Here is an 18,036-nt window from a genome sequence, read left to right as displayed (position 1 = left end):
TAGCTAATGAGACATGTTTGGTTGCATGACAAGAAGATTTTTGGTTGTGATACAAGAGGTTATGTCATGTGAACTTTGACAATTTGGTGAATATCAATAAAATGAAAAAAATAAGAGGGTTGCCTAAATTGAAGAAACCTAACAATGCTATGTGTAAACAATGTCAATTGGGAGAAATGACCAAGTCTAGTTTTAAGAGAAAAACATACACTTCTAATGATATGTTGGAATTGGTTCATACTGACCTATGTGGACCTATTTATGTTCAAAGCTATTTTTGAGACAAGTATTTCATTTTATTTGTTGATGAATAATCTAGAATGACAATTGTGATGTTCCTTAAAGCTAAATCTAATTCTTTTTAATTATTGAAATAGTATTTAGCTAGAGTTGAGAAAGAGATAGGGAAGAATCTAAAGTTCTTGAGAGATTATAGAGGTGGTGAATTCATTTTAAATGAGTTCAATACATTCTACAATGATAGAGGAATTGAAAGATAGATGCTAGCACCAATGACCCATCCCTAGAATGGAATAGCTAAAAGGAGAAATAGATCAATAATGGACCGTGTAAGAACATTGATTATGTAGAAGAGCATATCAAAGATGTATCAAAGAGAAGTTTTTAGTACTATTGTCTATACCTTGAATAGAGTACAAGTCAAGAAAAGTACAAATGCTACACCTTTTGAACTATGTTATGGATATGCTCCTAATGTGTAATGTGAAATATTTCAAAATCTTTGGAAGTAAATGCTATAGATTTAAAGATAATAGGAATAGAAAATTTGAATGCAAAGAGTGACTAAGGTATATTCTTAGGATATTCCTAAGAGTAAAGCTTACAAGTGTTTGAACTCTAACACTAACAAAGTTGTGGAAAGTACAAATGTGATAGTTGATGTATTTATAGAAAGAAGTGACATTACATGCAACTAGCTTATATATACCTCTATATATATTATGCCGAGAGTAATCATTCTCGAGGCGCCTATTTTCATTTAATCCCAAGGTTGTTTTAATCACAGTTGGGATTTATGAAAATGAAAATAGGCGCCTCGAGAATGATTACTCTCGGTGTAATATATATAGAGGTATATATAAGCTAGTGGCAATCGCAGCACAACAGGAAAAGTATTTTAAATTTTTTTTCTATTTTTTAAAGGTTAGTGCTGAATTATTTATTTCTTTTTAAATACAATTGTATAAACTTACTATAAAAATGTAATAGTGTAAACTTACTATAAAATTATTCTTGAATATTTTATTTTTTAATTCTATATATGGTGTTTATTTGCATCACTTTAATTCAGTTTTATTTTAAGCATATTGTTACATAAAATGTTATATTGAAGAGTAGAGTTATAGTTAGGGTTAGGGTTAGTGTTAGGGTTGGAGCTATTGTTAGGGTTTGATTTGTGGATAGGGTTAGAGTTATGGTCATGAATAGAGTTATAATTAGAGTCAGGATTAGCATTAGGGTTAGGGCTAGGGTTATTTTTAGGGTTACAAATCTTGTTAGGGTTATAGTTAGGGTTAGGTTTAGAATTAGAGTTAGAGTTAATGTTAGGATTAGGGTTAGAATTAGGGTTACAAATATAGTTAGGGTTAGAATTAGATTTAGGGTTAGGGTTAAGGTAAGGGCGAGGGTAAGAATAAGGGTTTAGGTTACAAATATAGTTAGGGTTAGGATTAGAATTAGAGTTAGGGTTTGAGTTAGAGGTAGAGTTAGAATTGGAGCTTGAATAAGGGCTAGAGTTAGAGTTGAAATTAGGGTTATAATTAGGGTTAAAATTAGGATTAGGGTTAGGGTTAAAATTAGATTTACGGTTAGAGTTAGAGAAAGGGGTAGAGAAAGGGTTAGTTTTAGTGTGATGGTTAAGGTTAGGTTTATATTTAGAGTTAGGGTTGTATATAGAGTTACATCAGGGTTAAGGTTAGGGTAAGGGTTTGAGTCGGGGTTAAGGTTAGGGTTAGGGTTAGGGCTATGGTTTTTGTCTAGATTAAAGTAAGGGTTAAGGTTAGAGTTAGAGTTTTGAGTTAGGGTTAAGGTTAGAGTTAGGGTTAGGTTATGGTTTTAGTGAAGGTTAAACTAAGGATTATGGTTAGGATTAGAGTCTAACTATAGTAGAGTTAGATTTATAGTTAGGGTTATATTTAGGGTTAGAGTTAGGGGTATGATTATGGTTAAAAAAAAGGAATTTTCTTTTTGGCATATTGTAATGTAAAATGTTATAGTCAAACATAGATATATGGTTAGGGACAAAGTTACCATTATAGTTAATGTTAACCTTAGGGATAGAATAAGGGTTAGGGTTAGCATTAGGATTAGGGCTAGAGTTAGGGTTAGGGTTTGAGTTATGGTTAAGGTTAGGGTTAGAGTTATGGTTATGGTTATTGTTAGAGTTATGGTTATGGTTATTGTTAGAGTTATGTTTATGGTTAAGGTTAGGGTTAGAGTTATGGTTATGGTTAAGGTTCAGATTAGAGTTATGTTTATGATTAAGGTTAGGGTTAGAGTTATGGTCATAGTTAAGGTTAGGGTTAGAGTTATGGTTATGGTTAGGGTTAGTGTTATAGTAAGGCTAGGGTTAGGGTTTGAGTCAAGGTTAAGGTTAGAGTCAAGGTTAGGGTTTGAGTTAGGATTAAAGTAAGGGTTAGGGTTAGGGTTAGAGTTCGATTATGGTAGAGTTAGAATTAGGGTTAGAGTTATGCTCATGGTTAAGGTTAGGGTTATACTTATGGTTATGGTTAGGGTTAGGGTTATTATAGGGCTCAAGTTAGGGTTATTGTAGGGATAGGGTTAGGGTTTGAGTCAGGGTTAAGGTTAGATTTAGGATTAGGGTTAGGGTTTTAGTTAGGATTAAAGTTAGGATTAGGGTTAGGGTTAGAGTCTAATTATAGTAGAGTTAGATTTAGGGTTAGAGTTAGGGATAGAGTTATGTTTATGGTTAAGTTTAGGGTTAGAGTTATGCTCATGGTTAAGGTTAGGGTTAGACTTATGGTTATGGTTAGGATTAGGGTTATAGTAGGGCCAGGGTTAGGGCTTGAGTAAGGGTTAAGGTTCTAGAGTTATGGTTAGGGAAAAGTTTTGAGCCAAGATTAAAGTTAGGGTTAGGGTTATGGTTAGAGTCCAATTATGGTAGAGTTAGATTTAGGGTTAGAGTTAGGGACAACTTAATGTTTATGGTTAAGGTTAGTGTTAAGATGAGGGTTAGGGTTAGAGTTAGAGTTAAGGTTAGGGTTAAGGTTAGAATTAAGGTTAGGGTTAGTGTTAAGGTTAGGGTTAGGGTTATAGTTAGAGTTAGGGTTAGCATTAGGATGAAAATTACGGTAAGGCATAGGGTTTGAATTAGAGTTAGGGTCCTTGTTAGGGTTAGGTTTACAATTAGAGCTAGAGTTAGGGTAAGGGTTAGAGTTACAATTAGGGTTAGAGTTAGAGTTAGGGTTAGGGTTAGGTTTAAAATTAGAGCTAGAGTTGGGATTAGGGTTAGGGTTAGAATTAGGGTTAGAAATATAGTTAGGATTAGAGATAGAGTTAGGGTTAGGGTAAGGGTAAGAATTAGGGTGAGGGTTAGAATTAGGGTTACAAATATAGTTAGGGTTAGTGTTAGGTTTAGAATAAGAGTTAGGGTTAGGGTTAGAGATAGAGTTAGAATAAGGGTTGGAGTTAGAGTTAGAGTTAGAGTTAGGGTTATATTTAGGGTTAGAATTAAGGTTAGGATTATAATTAGTGTTAGAGTTAGGGTTAGGGTTATGGTTAGGGTTAGCATTAGGGTTAGGGTTAGTGTTAGGGTTATGGTTAGGATTAGCATTAGGGTTAGGGTTACAATTAGAGTTAGAGTTAAAATTAGAGGTAGTGTTAGTGTTAGTGTTAGTATAAGAGTTAGAGTTAGAATTAGAGTTAGAGTTAGGGTTCAAGTTAGAGTTAGAGTTAAAGTTAGAGATAGAGTTGTGGTCAGGGTTAGATTAGGGTTAGGGTTAAAGTTACCTGATTAGATTTAGGGTTAGGGTAAGAGTTAGGGCTAGGATTAGGATTAGAATTAGGGTTAGTGTTAGAGTTACATTTATATATAGTGTTAGGGTTAGGATTAGGGGTAGGTTTATAATCAAAGTTAGGGTTAGGGTTAATATTGGGGTTAGGGTTACAAAAATAGTTAGAGTTAGAGTTAGAATTAGGGTTAGAATTAGGGGTAAGGTTAGAATTAGAGATAAAGTTAGAGTTCGAGTTAGGGTTAGAGTTAGAGTTAGAGTTAGATCTAGGGTAAGAATCAGGGTTAGAATTAGGGTTAGGATTAGAATTAGCATTAGAGTTCGAGTTAGGGTTAGAATTAGGGTTAGGGTTAGGGTTAGGGTAAGAATTAGAGTTAGAGTTATAGTTAGGGTTAGAGTTAGGAACAAAGCTATAGTTAGGGTTAGAATTAGGTTAGGGTTAGAGCTAGAATTGGGGTTAGGGTTAGAATTAGGGTTAGAGTTAGGGTTATATGTGTTCGAGTTAGGATTAGGGGTAGAATTAGAGTTACAATTAGTTTTAGAGTTAGAATTAGGATTAGGGTTAGAATTAGGGTTACAAATATAATTAGGGTTATAGATTGAGTTAGAGCTAGAGTTAGGGTAAGGGTAACAATTAGGGTTAGGGCTAGAATTAGGGTTACAAATAAAGTTAGGGTTAGAATTAGGGTTAGGGTTAGGGTTAGATTTAGAGGTAGGATTTGAGGTAGAGTTAGAGTTAGAATTAGAATTAGAACAAGAGTTGGAGTTAGAGGTAGGGTTAGAATTAGGGCTAGGATTATGGTTAGCATAAGGGTTATGGTTAGAGTTAGGGTTAGCATTAGAGTTAGGGTTATAATTAGTGTTAGTTTTAGTGTTAGTGTTAGTGTTAGTGTTAGGGTTAGAATTGGGGCTAGAATTTAGGCTAGGGTTAGGGTTAGGGTTAGAATTAGAGTTAGAGTTAGGGATCAAGTTAGAGTTAAAGTTGGAGATAGAGTTGGGGTTAGGGTTAGGTTTAGGGTTAGGGCTGGAGTTAGGGTTAGATTTAGGTTTAGAGTTAGAGTTAGGGTTAGAATTAGGATTGGGTTTATAATTAGAATTAGGGTTAGGATTAGAGTTAGAGTTACATATAGTGTTAAGTTTAGGATTGGCATTATATATAGTGTTAGGATTAGGATTATGGGTAGGATTAGGGTTAGAGTTAGGGTTAGTGTTAGGGTTACAATTAGAGTTAGAGTTATAATTATAGTTAGGGTTAGAGTTAGAGTTAGAGTTAGGGTTAGAATTAGGGGTAGGGGTAGGGTTAGGGTTAGAGATAGAGATAGAGTTGGAGTTAGAGTTAGGGTTAGAATTAGAATATGGGTTAAAATTAGGGTTAGATTTAGGGTTAGAATTAGCATTAGAGTTAGAATTAGAGTTAGGATTAGAGTTATAGTAAGGCTTAGGGTTAGGGTTAGAATTAGGGTTAGGGTTAGAATTAGGGTTAGGGTTAGAATTAGCATTAGATTTAGGATTATAAATGATTAAGTTAGGGTTAGGGGGAGAATTAAAGTTAGAGATAGAGTTAGAGTTAGAGGTAGGGTTAGGGTTAGGGTTAGGGTTAAAATTAGAATTATCTAGTTAGAGTTAGAGTTAGAGTTAGGGTTTATGTTATTATTGCGGTTAAGATAATTTTTGGGTTACTAATCATATTATAGCTGATGTTAGTGCTGTTATTACACTTTACCTTGGTGTTAGGATAACTGACAGGTTAAATTTTAATATGGGTTAGTTCTATTATAGTGCCCATGATTAGTGCTATTGTGATATAAGTTATTAACCTTTTTAATAATGTAATCCCTCCCCCCCCCCTCTCTCCCTCTCTCTCTCTAACTACACCCATTAATATCTCCCCCCACTATCTAAATATACCCTCTCTCTCTGTAGTCTCTAGTAATGCCCCCTAATCTATCTCTCTAATCTCTAGATACACCCACTTATCTCTCCCACCCTACTTTCTAGATACTTATCCTAATCTCTCTCTCTCCCTTTATGCTCTCTAGATACACCCCTAATCTCTCTCTCTCTCTCTCTCTCTCTCTCTCTATGTGCCTGCTCTCTAGATACACCTCATAATCTCTTTTTCTCTCTCTCTACATAAAACATGCCTCTGTAAGAAACATAATATGAGCTCCTTCTTTTGTACAGGTATGCTCTCTCTCTCTCTCTCTCTCTCTCTCTCTCTCTCTCTCTCTGGGTGTGTGTATATACATATTATCACTTATAAAAAATATAATATTATTTCTAGTTACTTGTACATATAGGGTTAGGCCAAGGTATATAATTTACTAAATGATTAGTACAATCATATATAGAGTAAGAGTTAAAGTTAGGATCCAAGGTTTATAATTTCATTTATATGACACTCAGTGTTATGTTTAGGGTTAATAAGTGGTTAAATGTTACACTAAAATAAGGGACAGGCTTAAGGGAAGTATGAGATTTAGGTGTAGTGTTGGAGTATTTGGAGTACAACTATGGTCAAATTTGGGATATATGTTATACAAATGACTCGAATAGTGGAAAAATTAATTCATGAAAGGGAACTTATAAGTCCCAACACAACAATTCAGATGATGTTAAAAGTGTGAAAGAATATATAAGAGTCAATTTTATGAAAAATATTTCTCCATGATGATGTGAGAACATTATATATTGTTGAATTTTTAATAATGCTAATGCAATTTTTATTGCAATGATTAAGAATTGTAATCAATAAATCTCCCTATCATTAAGGAGTCTATTTAGACTTATGATTTTCTTTCTTAATTAATATATTTAGTAGCCACATCCATTGAAGAAATTTTTCCTACAACAATAAATTTATTTTTTCTTGTTCTCTTCTCCATGAAAGTTACATTGAACAATGGGGAAATAAAATTGCCAATACAACTAATTAGAAGTAAAAATTTGAAACCGGAGATAAGAATGAACTATATACAAGAAATATATCTGTGATGGTGTAAATACATGTCACATTCTTCAATGATTAGGATTCTTTTGTGACCTTTATTTGAACAATGATTGTGGAATAATTCTTTCATTATTGAGGGAAACCCATCCACTTGTGTAGATGTGTCACATAGAAATTTTTATGCATGTTCCATATGCATTTCTTCCATTTCCTCAACATAGTCAATTGGAAATATTGCTTCTCTACAACTTTAATTATAGTTGTGTGTGCCTCTTTAATTATTTGTAGGCATTTGTCAAAATCAATCTCAAAGAAATCATTTGAGATCATTGAAGTAGTTAGGCTCTAGTATCCAATAATGTTTGATTCTCTATTCAAGGTATCCATAACTCAAATAGTAACCCGCAAACTTATAAACAAAAATCAACATATGGAAATAATCATAATGAAAAATTATTAATAGTTAACATAAATTCTTTCAAATGAATAATGTTCAAAATAACATAAATAAAAATCAAAACTATTTCAAATGAAATAGTTAGATTGTAAAGTTTGAAATATGGTGGCATTGTCTTCCACTTTTCAAACATTACAAATATAAATATTAATAAAAATCGATCTATAATATGAAAAATATTTAAATAAAAGACATATATAATCTAATTAAATAATGACAAAATATAAACTAAATATATGATTCGTTTATTTTAAATTAATTACTAACTTTAATAAAATACAAATTTTATTGTTAAGGTGACCTTCTTGTCCACATCAATGATTAAATTTAATTATGAAACCTTAAAAATACAAATATTTAAACATGCAAATATTAAACTATTATGAAACATACAAATCTAAAACATGGAAACCAAAAGTATTTTGAAATATGCAAATCTAAAACTAATGTAAAACATGGAATTGTAAAACTAAATTGAAACATGCACATTAAAAATCTGCAAAAGAAATGTATTATCAAATATCTAAATCAAATAATTTTTGAATCCTAAATCTAAATCAAACATACAAGGCTAAACTATATGGAACTTTAATCTACTCCTGTTCAAAAACTCTAATTGCTCTAATAATCTCCATCTCTTCCTCCCTACAAAAACACAAAATGAAAATGAAATGAGGAGCATTTGTTTTATAATTTATGAGAGAACCCTCATATCCCGCAATATATGTCTTTTGACATTCCACGAATTTGTTTCAAATTCCCCCACTCCTCACAAAAAATAAGGATGAATGTGCATGCAAAAATATATTTAACAAAAAGAAAAGGTTTTATATTTAAAATTTTAATTAAGTTATTTCAGCCCTATTTTCTTGGGTTCTATTTTTTTGGCCTTATTTTTTCAGGTCCTATTATTTTGGAATCCATTTGGCTTTATATTATTTTGGCTAGCTATTATTTTGAGAATTTTATTTTATTTTATAATTCAATAATGATAAAATATATACTAAATATATGATTTATCTACATTAAATAAATCATTAACTTTAATAAAATATAAATTGCATTGATATGGTGGCATTCTCATTTAGATTAATGATAAAATTATGCTTTGAAACATGAAAATATAAATACTTAGAAACATGCAAATGTAAAATTATTGTGAAACATTCAAATCTAAAACATGCAAACCAAAACTATTTTGAAATATGCAAATCTAAAACTTATGTGAAACATGCAAATATAAAACTAATTTGAAACATGCACTTTTAAAATATGTAAATGAAAAGTATTATAAAATATATAAATCAAATAAATTTTGAATACAAATTTGATTCTAAATCAAACATGCAAGACTAAACTATTAAATGCAAACCTAAATAGTTATGAATAGAATTCTAAATCTAAATGAAATTAATTAAAATTGAAATCTAAATCAAAGTAGAATATTATTACTAATTTTGAATTTCAATTTACATCTACATCTAAATCTAAATGAAAATGTAAATAAAAAATAGAAATCTCACCTGCAAAAATGTTGCTCCGAAACTTCAATCTACTCCTATTCAAAAACTCCAATCTAATCCTCCAATAACCTCCACCTCTTCCTTCCTGCAAAAACATAAAATGAAAATGAAATGAGGAGCCTTGGTTTTATAACTTCTGAGAGGCTCCTCATATCCCCCAATAGACATCTCTTCATATTCCATGAATTTGTTTTGAATTCCCCCACTCCCCAAAAAAAAAAGCATGAATGTGCATGCAAAATTATATTTAAAAAAAATAAAATCATATTGAAATTATTTTGCCCCTATTTTTTCGGGCCCTCTTTTTTGGTCCCTATTTTTTCGGGTCCTACTTTTTCAGGCCCTATTATTTTGGACCTATTATTTCGGCCTCCATTTGGCTTCCTATTATTTCAGCCAGCTATTATTTCGAGAATTCCTTTTTAATATTTAATTTGGAAGTTTGTAACCGCTCCCAATTCTTTTTTATTGACGAAAAATCTTTTTTGGCATATTCTCATGCTGGGTATTTGTGCTGTGATTGTATAGAACGCCTCTCAGCGTAATGATAAAACTAAAGATTATAATACATTCATCTATATGGATAATGGTGCTCCTAGAACTCCAAATGAACAAGAAAATCAAGTTGTAGTTTTCCAACATACATGAATTGATGTAGTGCAACAACAAATTGTTGAGCAATAGATAGTGGGTGTCGAGAAACATACTGAAGATGCCAAGTCACGTATATGAAATTATGATCATAAGATAGAGAATGTCGAGCATGCAAAAATTGGACTAGAACCTAAAAAAGAATGAGAAAATGAGCTTGTGATTATTTTCCAAGATGAACCTATAGAAGAACAGAGAAGGAAATCACCCGTGCTAGCAAAGTTTGTAAGAAGACATCACAAACCTAAAAAAAATCATTGGTGATACTAAATCAAGTTTTATGAAAAGAAAAATACTTAAAGATGATACACGATTACTTTGTGAATTTGAGCCCAAATAAGTAAAAGATGCTTTAGAAAATGAATATTGGATTCAACCAATGAACAAGGAAATTGAATAGATTGAGAAAAACAATACTTGGACTCTAGTACCAAGACCTAAAGACAAAAATATTATTGGAACAAAATGGGTTCTTAGAAACAAACTTAATGAAAATGGTGAAGTAACAAGAAAAAAAGAAAGAATGGTATGGAAAGGATATACTCAAGCAGGTGTTGATTATGAAGAAACTTTTGCTCCTATGGCAAGACTTGAAGAGGTCAGAACTTTTCTTGCATATTTAGCCTACAAGAATTTCAAGGTATATCAAATGAATGTCAAATCTACATTTTTGAATGGTATACTTAAGGAATAAGTTTATATTGAACAACATAAAGGGTTTGTAGATCTAGACAAGAAGAATATGGTATGTAAATTGAACAAAGCCCTTTATAATTGAAACAAGCCCCAAGAGCATGGTATGAAAGACTACACAATTATTTGGTGAAGATTGGTTTTGAAAAAAACAAATGATAACAATAATCTATATTTGAAGAATGGTAAGAAAAATGAAGTAATACTATCTAAAATATTTGTTGATGATATTATATTTGGAGGAAGAGAAGCATTGTGTAAATCATTTGCTGATGAAATGAAAAAGGAATTTGAAATGTCTACATTTGGTCAAATTTTTTTTGGATTACAAGTATGTCAAATGAAGTTTGGAATTTTCATTGCTCAATCCAAATACATCGAGGAGATACTAAAGACTTTTGAGATGAAAGATTCAAGTCTAGTGAGCACACCTATGTCTACATGACATAAGCTATCTAAGAATGATGAATCTATTTATGTGTACCAAACATTATACAAATCCATGATTGGAAAATTGAAATATTTTGTTCATAGTAGACTTGATATTGCATTAGCAGTTGGGATAGTTGTTATATTTTTAGAAAATTCCTAAGGAGAATCACATGATGACAGTGAGAAGGATAATGAGATATCTGAAGGTACATAAGACTATGGATCGCATTCCAAGATAAGTGATAGATTTGAACTAAAGGTATTCACTGAATCTAATAGGAAAGAAAATATTGATAATAGAAAAAGAACTAGTGGATGTTCATTCTTGCTAGGAAAGAGATTGGTGTCATGGACAAGAAAGAAAACAAAATTGTATTTCCCAATCAACAACTAAAGCCGAGTATGTCGCAGCTATAGTGAACTGTTCAAATATTATGTAGATAAAGAAATTACTGAAAGGTATGAAAGAAGAAATTATAGATTTGGTAGTTATCTATTGTGATAACACAAGTACTACTAACATTTCAAAGAATCTAATGATGCAAACTAAGACAAAGCACATTGCTATCAAGTATCACTACTTGAGGGAACTAGTTCAAGACAAAGAAGTGAAGTTAGAATATGTGCACAACAAAGAAAAAAATATTGATATATTTACTAAAGCCTTACCTATAGATGCTCATGAATATCTTAGAGGTAAATTAGGGGTGATTCCCCAAAATAAGGAAACTCAAGGAGAAAAGGTGCATTGCATCAAATGTGCTAATCATAATATCTTACACATTGATACAAAACAAATCTACTTTGGGAAAAGCCTAAGGTAGAAAATCAAGTACAACATAACAGATCAATGAACACAAATCAGTCAAACATGCAAACATCTACATAATTTAGATGTATAAGTGATTGAAGCTAAGAAAGCTATGTGTCTTTGGCATTATTGTCAAAGAGGGAGAGATATAAAGAGAACAAAAGTCAGAGATATAAAGAGAACAAGATGGAGAGATATATAAGAGAACAAATGGAGATATTTATTACTGCAAGATAGATGTATCCAAGAGGGAGATCTATTACCTCAGAGGGAGAAAATTAGTAAAGAGAATCCTCATGAAGCTAAGGGTATTGACCACTCATGATAGTGAAATCTTCTAGATTGTATGGTAACAAAGTTAGATATATTAAGGGTGAGATATTGAGATGTTTTCATCAATGCCAAAGAGGGAAATTTTTTGGAAACTTACAATTCGAATACTTGTTTTTTTGTCATTGATGTCAAATCTACTAATAAGACATATTATTACCTAATCTACATGTCATATATATATTTGATTGATGAAGATGATTTGAGGAATTTCTCATAACAATAACACCTAGAGGAGAGGTTGAGTTATGGAAAGGAAGATAAAATAGAAATTTGATTAGTTAGACTTTGATAAGACAAATTGATTGTTTATATCAAGAAAATAAAGCTAAGCCAAGAGATAGAGTAAAAGGTAAGGAATGTTGAGTGATGCTAGTGTCAATTGAGCCATGGTAACTACCAAGAAAATCTAGTGCTGACTAAGAATTAGTATCAACTAGGCAAGATAGTTGATGCCAAGCCATAAGTTTTATAGTGACCGAGTGATGACCAAGTGCCAAAATTTAGTGATTTCCAAGTAACAATGTTGAGAATAAATTGGAGGAAATCATAAATTCTAGCCAACGTAGTTGATTTCTTTGGAGATGTAAACTATATTGAAGATAAGCTTGATGAGTTGGATCATTAAATTCAAGGTGAGGCTTAGATATAATACCTATGATCTAATTCGATGGATGATAAGATTTTAGAAAAGAAGGAAGATGAATAGATACAATAAACCTATTGAACCAAATAATAAACCCTAAGATCTATGGTGATCATGGAAAATGACAAAGCATTACTTACCTTTTTAAAGAGGTATATAGCCAAAAAAAATGCACACAAAGAAAGGTGGATTAGAGACACACAAGTATGTAAGAGTAAGAGTGAAGCACAAGCAGATTGCTTGCACATATACTATTGATATTGATAAGTGAATCTGAGAAGATGGCTTAAATTTTTTTGAAAGTAGAGGGTTAATTTCTTGAAGGGTTGCAAAGAAACTCAAGAACATAGATGAAAATGGGGAGCTTATTAGTGAATCAACACATGAACCAAACAATGATCTAAACTTGCAAAGTAAGTTGTAATCATATAGATAAAAACCCTTCTATTTTCTTTCTAATTATTGTAAATAATTTGTATTGAAATCCTTTTAACAAAGGTTTACCTAATAGTCATTTAAAGGACTTAACAATCTATGTAAATCCTTTAACAAGGTGACATTCTAAATGGAATGATCAAAGTCCTCTGAAAAGGTCACTCCTAATAGAATGACTAAATCCTCTAACTAGGTCACATTTAAAAGTGTGTATTGTAAACCTTTAATAGGATTGGCTCCTAAGAGACCTCACTTCGAAAAAGTGAGAAAGTGGTGACATGTTGCTAGTAGTTTTTCCCAAATTTGGTTTCTACATAAAACTCCCAGCATCAAACTTGTGTTGAATGATTTATATGTTTTACATTTGATAAAGTTTATATTCAACAAAGTATGTTATGTTTGGGACAATAATTTTATCAGGATAGTAGACCACAAGCAACATCAGGATGAGTAGAATAGTACATGTTTATGTTTAATTGTTCAAATGGTACTTATAGACCTTGAGTAATTGATTCAAAGAGCCTGAGAGGTAACTTTGGTAACATGAGAATGATGGAAGGTGAGAATATAGTGCAGTACTATACAAGAGTCAAAGAAGTTGTTAATATTATTCATGGTGCAAACTGAGAAATCAAAGATGAAATAATAATAAGAAAGGTATTGAGGACTCTACTTCCTATATATGCCATTAGAGTGTCTACAATTCAAGAACTAAGATGCACACTAGGTAACACTTTGTACTTGTAAGGTGTAATTAGTAGACTAGCTTCTTTTGAGATGTCTAACTTTGATAACTACACATTTTCTACTATTGAATCTTCCTTTAAATCACAACTGCTTCTTAGAAAAAGTAAGGGAAAACATGTGAAGAGTGACAGTGATAGTTTTGATGATGAGCTTGATGAACTTGAAGTCCTTATAGCAAAATGATTTGGAAGAGGAAAAGGTAAATATAAAGGTAAACTACCTATTATTTGTTTCTCATGGACCATAGTTGGTTATATTGTAGCTAGGTGTCTTGACAAAGAGGATAAGGATGAAAGGAAGGAAAGCACGCACAAAGGAAGAGGAGATGACAAAGACTACAATAGAAACAAAGATAACAAAGGTAAGAAATCTTGTTACATTGCTAAGAAGAAACTAACAATGAATTTGAAAAATAGTGATGATGAAATTGTCTATGTTGCTATGAAAGAAGATTTTGATGAAGATGCAAAAACTACATTAATCTCATATGAAAATAAAAGTGATAGATGCACATGCACACACACACACACACACACACACACACACACACACACACACACACACACACACATGAATTGTATTGATTATTATAAATACAATATGTTCATATTATTCAACTAAAATTCATTTATATCCATATTAAAAAATAGAAAATATCATTTGGGAGAGAAATCCTCTATCTACAATAGTTTTAAACCAATAAATACAATACCTTCATGTATTGCTCCCTTAGGTGGGACCATACTACCTACTAGGCATACAATAGTACATTGGTCTTACTCCTCTCAACAAAAGCCTTGGTGTGGTTACCATCGTTCATTGACTTTGATGACACTATGGGTTTGGTTTTATTTTACAATGTGACATGCATTGGACATTTTTTCTACACATCTTGCAACACCATTTTTAGGTCCTTTAATATATCTCCTTGGTTTTTAAGTACTTTTTATTTTCTATTCATTGGTTTGGCATTTGTATTTTGTTCTTACTACAAATTTCATGAATTTAATCGTTGCTTGCTTATTAAATGGATTTTTTTAAAATTTGTTCCATCCCCCTTATGTTCATCCTTCCCACTTATAAATATGGATGTGCTCGAGTGACATGGACCAAGGGACATGCCCTTTCAATGCATTTTCTCATTAAAGTTAGAGTGCTGGGGGTTAAAATCTCCATTAAAGTTGTAACCTATAATCAAGTTGGGATTATATATATGGACCCCCACATTAGCTTTTAGGGAAAATTAGTAATGTATATAATATTATTATTAGTTAATTAGAGAGTATTTATTATTTATTAAAAATATATATTTTATTTTTATTAAGGTAACCTTTTATTGATGTAATTTATCTTTGATTACATATATTTTTATAATTAAATTAGTATATATGATGTGTATATTTATCAATTAGTTATTCCATCAATTATCTCTTGGATCAGTTATAATTTGGGATGCATTTATGGTTTGGTATTAGATTTCATAGTTAGAGGGGCTATTACAACTCCCAAACCAAGGTTTGCACATAAGATCACTATTGATCTAACTAATAGGGTGAAGGCAAAAATGAACAAGTGGGGAGAACCACAATGCAATTAAAAAAAGAATGCCTTCTCAAGGATTTCACATGCACCTTCACATTCCTTCACAAGGCTTTCACATACACCTTCACAATGCAACAACTTTAATTAAATCCCTTATGGCCCTAAAAAATGTGGCATATGTGGCCTGCAACACCCATATATTATCTCTCTCCTTCTCATGGAGAGACTATCAACCCAAATGCATTCCCCATGCCCTTCACCCAATAAGGTTCTCTTCCCTACCAAGGGTGAAGCTCACCTTATAAAACCCATACAACACTTAGAAAAACAAGGAAAATATAATACTAAGATGCTCACGTGAACACCACAATCACTACATAATTCAAGAACTCCATATGAGACATCCCCAATACATAATTGAAGCACTGCACAAGAAGATACAACACAAAACAATACATATATTTCCAACACATTACCATGCATATAAAATTCAAATAAAAGGGATACCAAGCTCACTTCTTGCACAATGGATGACTTAAACACCTTCCTACCCCAAGCTTCACCTCCTTCCTTCCCAACTTTGTCTCCTTGCCTTAGCAAAAAATTCCCAAAAATTCTTGAACTCTCCTAGCTTCACTAGTGATATCCAAAATTGGAGAGTGGGAATTATCCTCTATTCTCCTCTAAATATCCTCTAAGAAGACTCCCCACACTTTGTCACCTACCACCCATCATGATGGGATATCTCATGAGTGGTTTTATTCCACACTTGTCTCCTAATCACGGGGTAAATTTCCTAATCTTGTAAAAAGGAAACCTTTTCTCTAACCCTTAAATTCACCACTCCCTTTCAAGGAATTTTTGAAGGGTCATTATAAGGTTTTGGAAAGATTATTTATCCTATAATTACCTCCTAAATCATAGTACACCTATGGGGCAATTAATTTTGAGCCTAAAATACCCCCTTCAGTCACTTTTTACCCTCCAAAAACCCACCAAGAGTTGACCTACAAAATTGGGGTGATGGAAAAATTAATCTTTGCTTGCTAAACAAGAAATCTCACTTAGGGTCCCTTCATGGTTACTCAAGGGTCAATCTACCACCTACCCAACACACTTGGCATGCCACATCACAATACATGTGTTAATTGACTCCACTTTTAAACACATCACTTTACAAACACTAGGCATGCCAATAAGGATATTCCCCCTTTATATTTAAAATTTACATAATTTACTCCACCATAATTTAATAAATGAAAATAAAATTACAATTGAGTTTGTTCCTCCTTAGGGTTAACCTTGGCTTCACAAGGGATTTCACAACATATCATTTGGCAAAGGTTCTTCATATGCCCATGGTTATACTACCTACACACTTATGCAAAATATCAGTAGTCTAATATAAGGTAAATATAAAATCAAGGTGCATGGCAACATAAGCATTAAACTCATAAATCTCAATATCCATGATAAAATAAATAAGATGTAAACTCCTATTTGTAACATCTCAATATAAAGCCACATAACTTAACATCGCATATTTCACATTCATTGGTATTCTCTAATCTATATTGTAGAATATAATAAATCATGATAATTTCTTCTTATTGCAATTTACAGAGTCAATTTATATACATTAATATAGGAATCAAATGTGAAATGCAAAATTTTGATTTATTTGTATTAATAATCATGGAAAATAAACCATAAGAAAAAATATGTAGGCATGTCCTAGCATGATTGATAACATCACATGGGATCATCACATAGTTAGAATAATAAAATATCACTCAAACATTCAATTATCACTAGGAGGCAAGGCATAGTAGAATTAGGTACATAAAGCATAAAAAATATTAAGTTGACAAGTCAAGATGCATGCATAACAATGTCAATGTATGTTCGACAACCAATTATTAGATGAAAGAGCTACATCCTATGTGTTGGGTATAACTAAGGTTCAATTGGAAAGCCTTTATATGGATATAGTAGAATAAAAAATTACCCCTAAAATGTCAATCCGAGAATAGTGGACTTGCGAGAGATATCATGGCTATTTGCTCAAGGGGTGAAGTTAATAAATCAGGAGGTTTATGAATGCAATTAATACTTGTCAATAAATTGAACTATCTAAATTGCCACACATCTAAGACTACTTTTGCAAATGAATTCTAATCTAAAGTTCACACGTGGAAACAAAACACAATGTCTTTATGAATGCTATGAATATTATCAACTCACTTTAAACAATTAATCACAAATAATTTTAACACTCCTTTAATTAATTAATCCCAAATACTATTAACAATCAATTACAATCTTTTAAACAATTAGTCTAATGTAATCTACTTAGACTGTGACAGGAAGTTGTTTCCAACGGGTTGGTTTCATATACAAGATGCGACAAGAAGTTGATAAAGGGTGATAGAAAGTTGTGAGTATGATAAATATTATGGTTTAACGACTAAAAGGATACAGTAAGGTGAATACAGAGGATGATATTATGAGTGCCAAGGCTGAATGGGAGCGTTAGGAAGAATAGAACGAATAGTATTATATAACAGATTTATGTATTAACATCAAACAATTCCTGTATAAGACTGTCGCAATCAATAATTCCATCAAAAAATTGAATTCATGATTAATCAGCAAGCTTTGTGTGAATTTGATTAGCAAAAATATATGGCAACCTTATTATAAATGCACACAATCAAAACTAAGAGAAACACACACAATCAATAATACTGAAATTCTTACAAAGTAATCTACTGGAATCTCACCAAGTTTCCCAAGAGAGGGCCCTCCTCTGGTTCATGAGGTGAGA

The sequence above is a fragment of the Cupressus sempervirens genome, chromosome 4, assembly GCF_028749045.1.
Source record: "Cupressus sempervirens isolate cs-2001-9-10 chromosome 4, ASM2874904v1, whole genome shotgun sequence".
Taxonomy (NCBI): domain Eukaryota; kingdom Viridiplantae; phylum Streptophyta; class Pinopsida; order Cupressales; family Cupressaceae; genus Cupressus; species Cupressus sempervirens.
The sequence above is the reverse complement of the archived record's forward strand: the minus strand, read 5'-3'. Positions refer to the sequence as shown.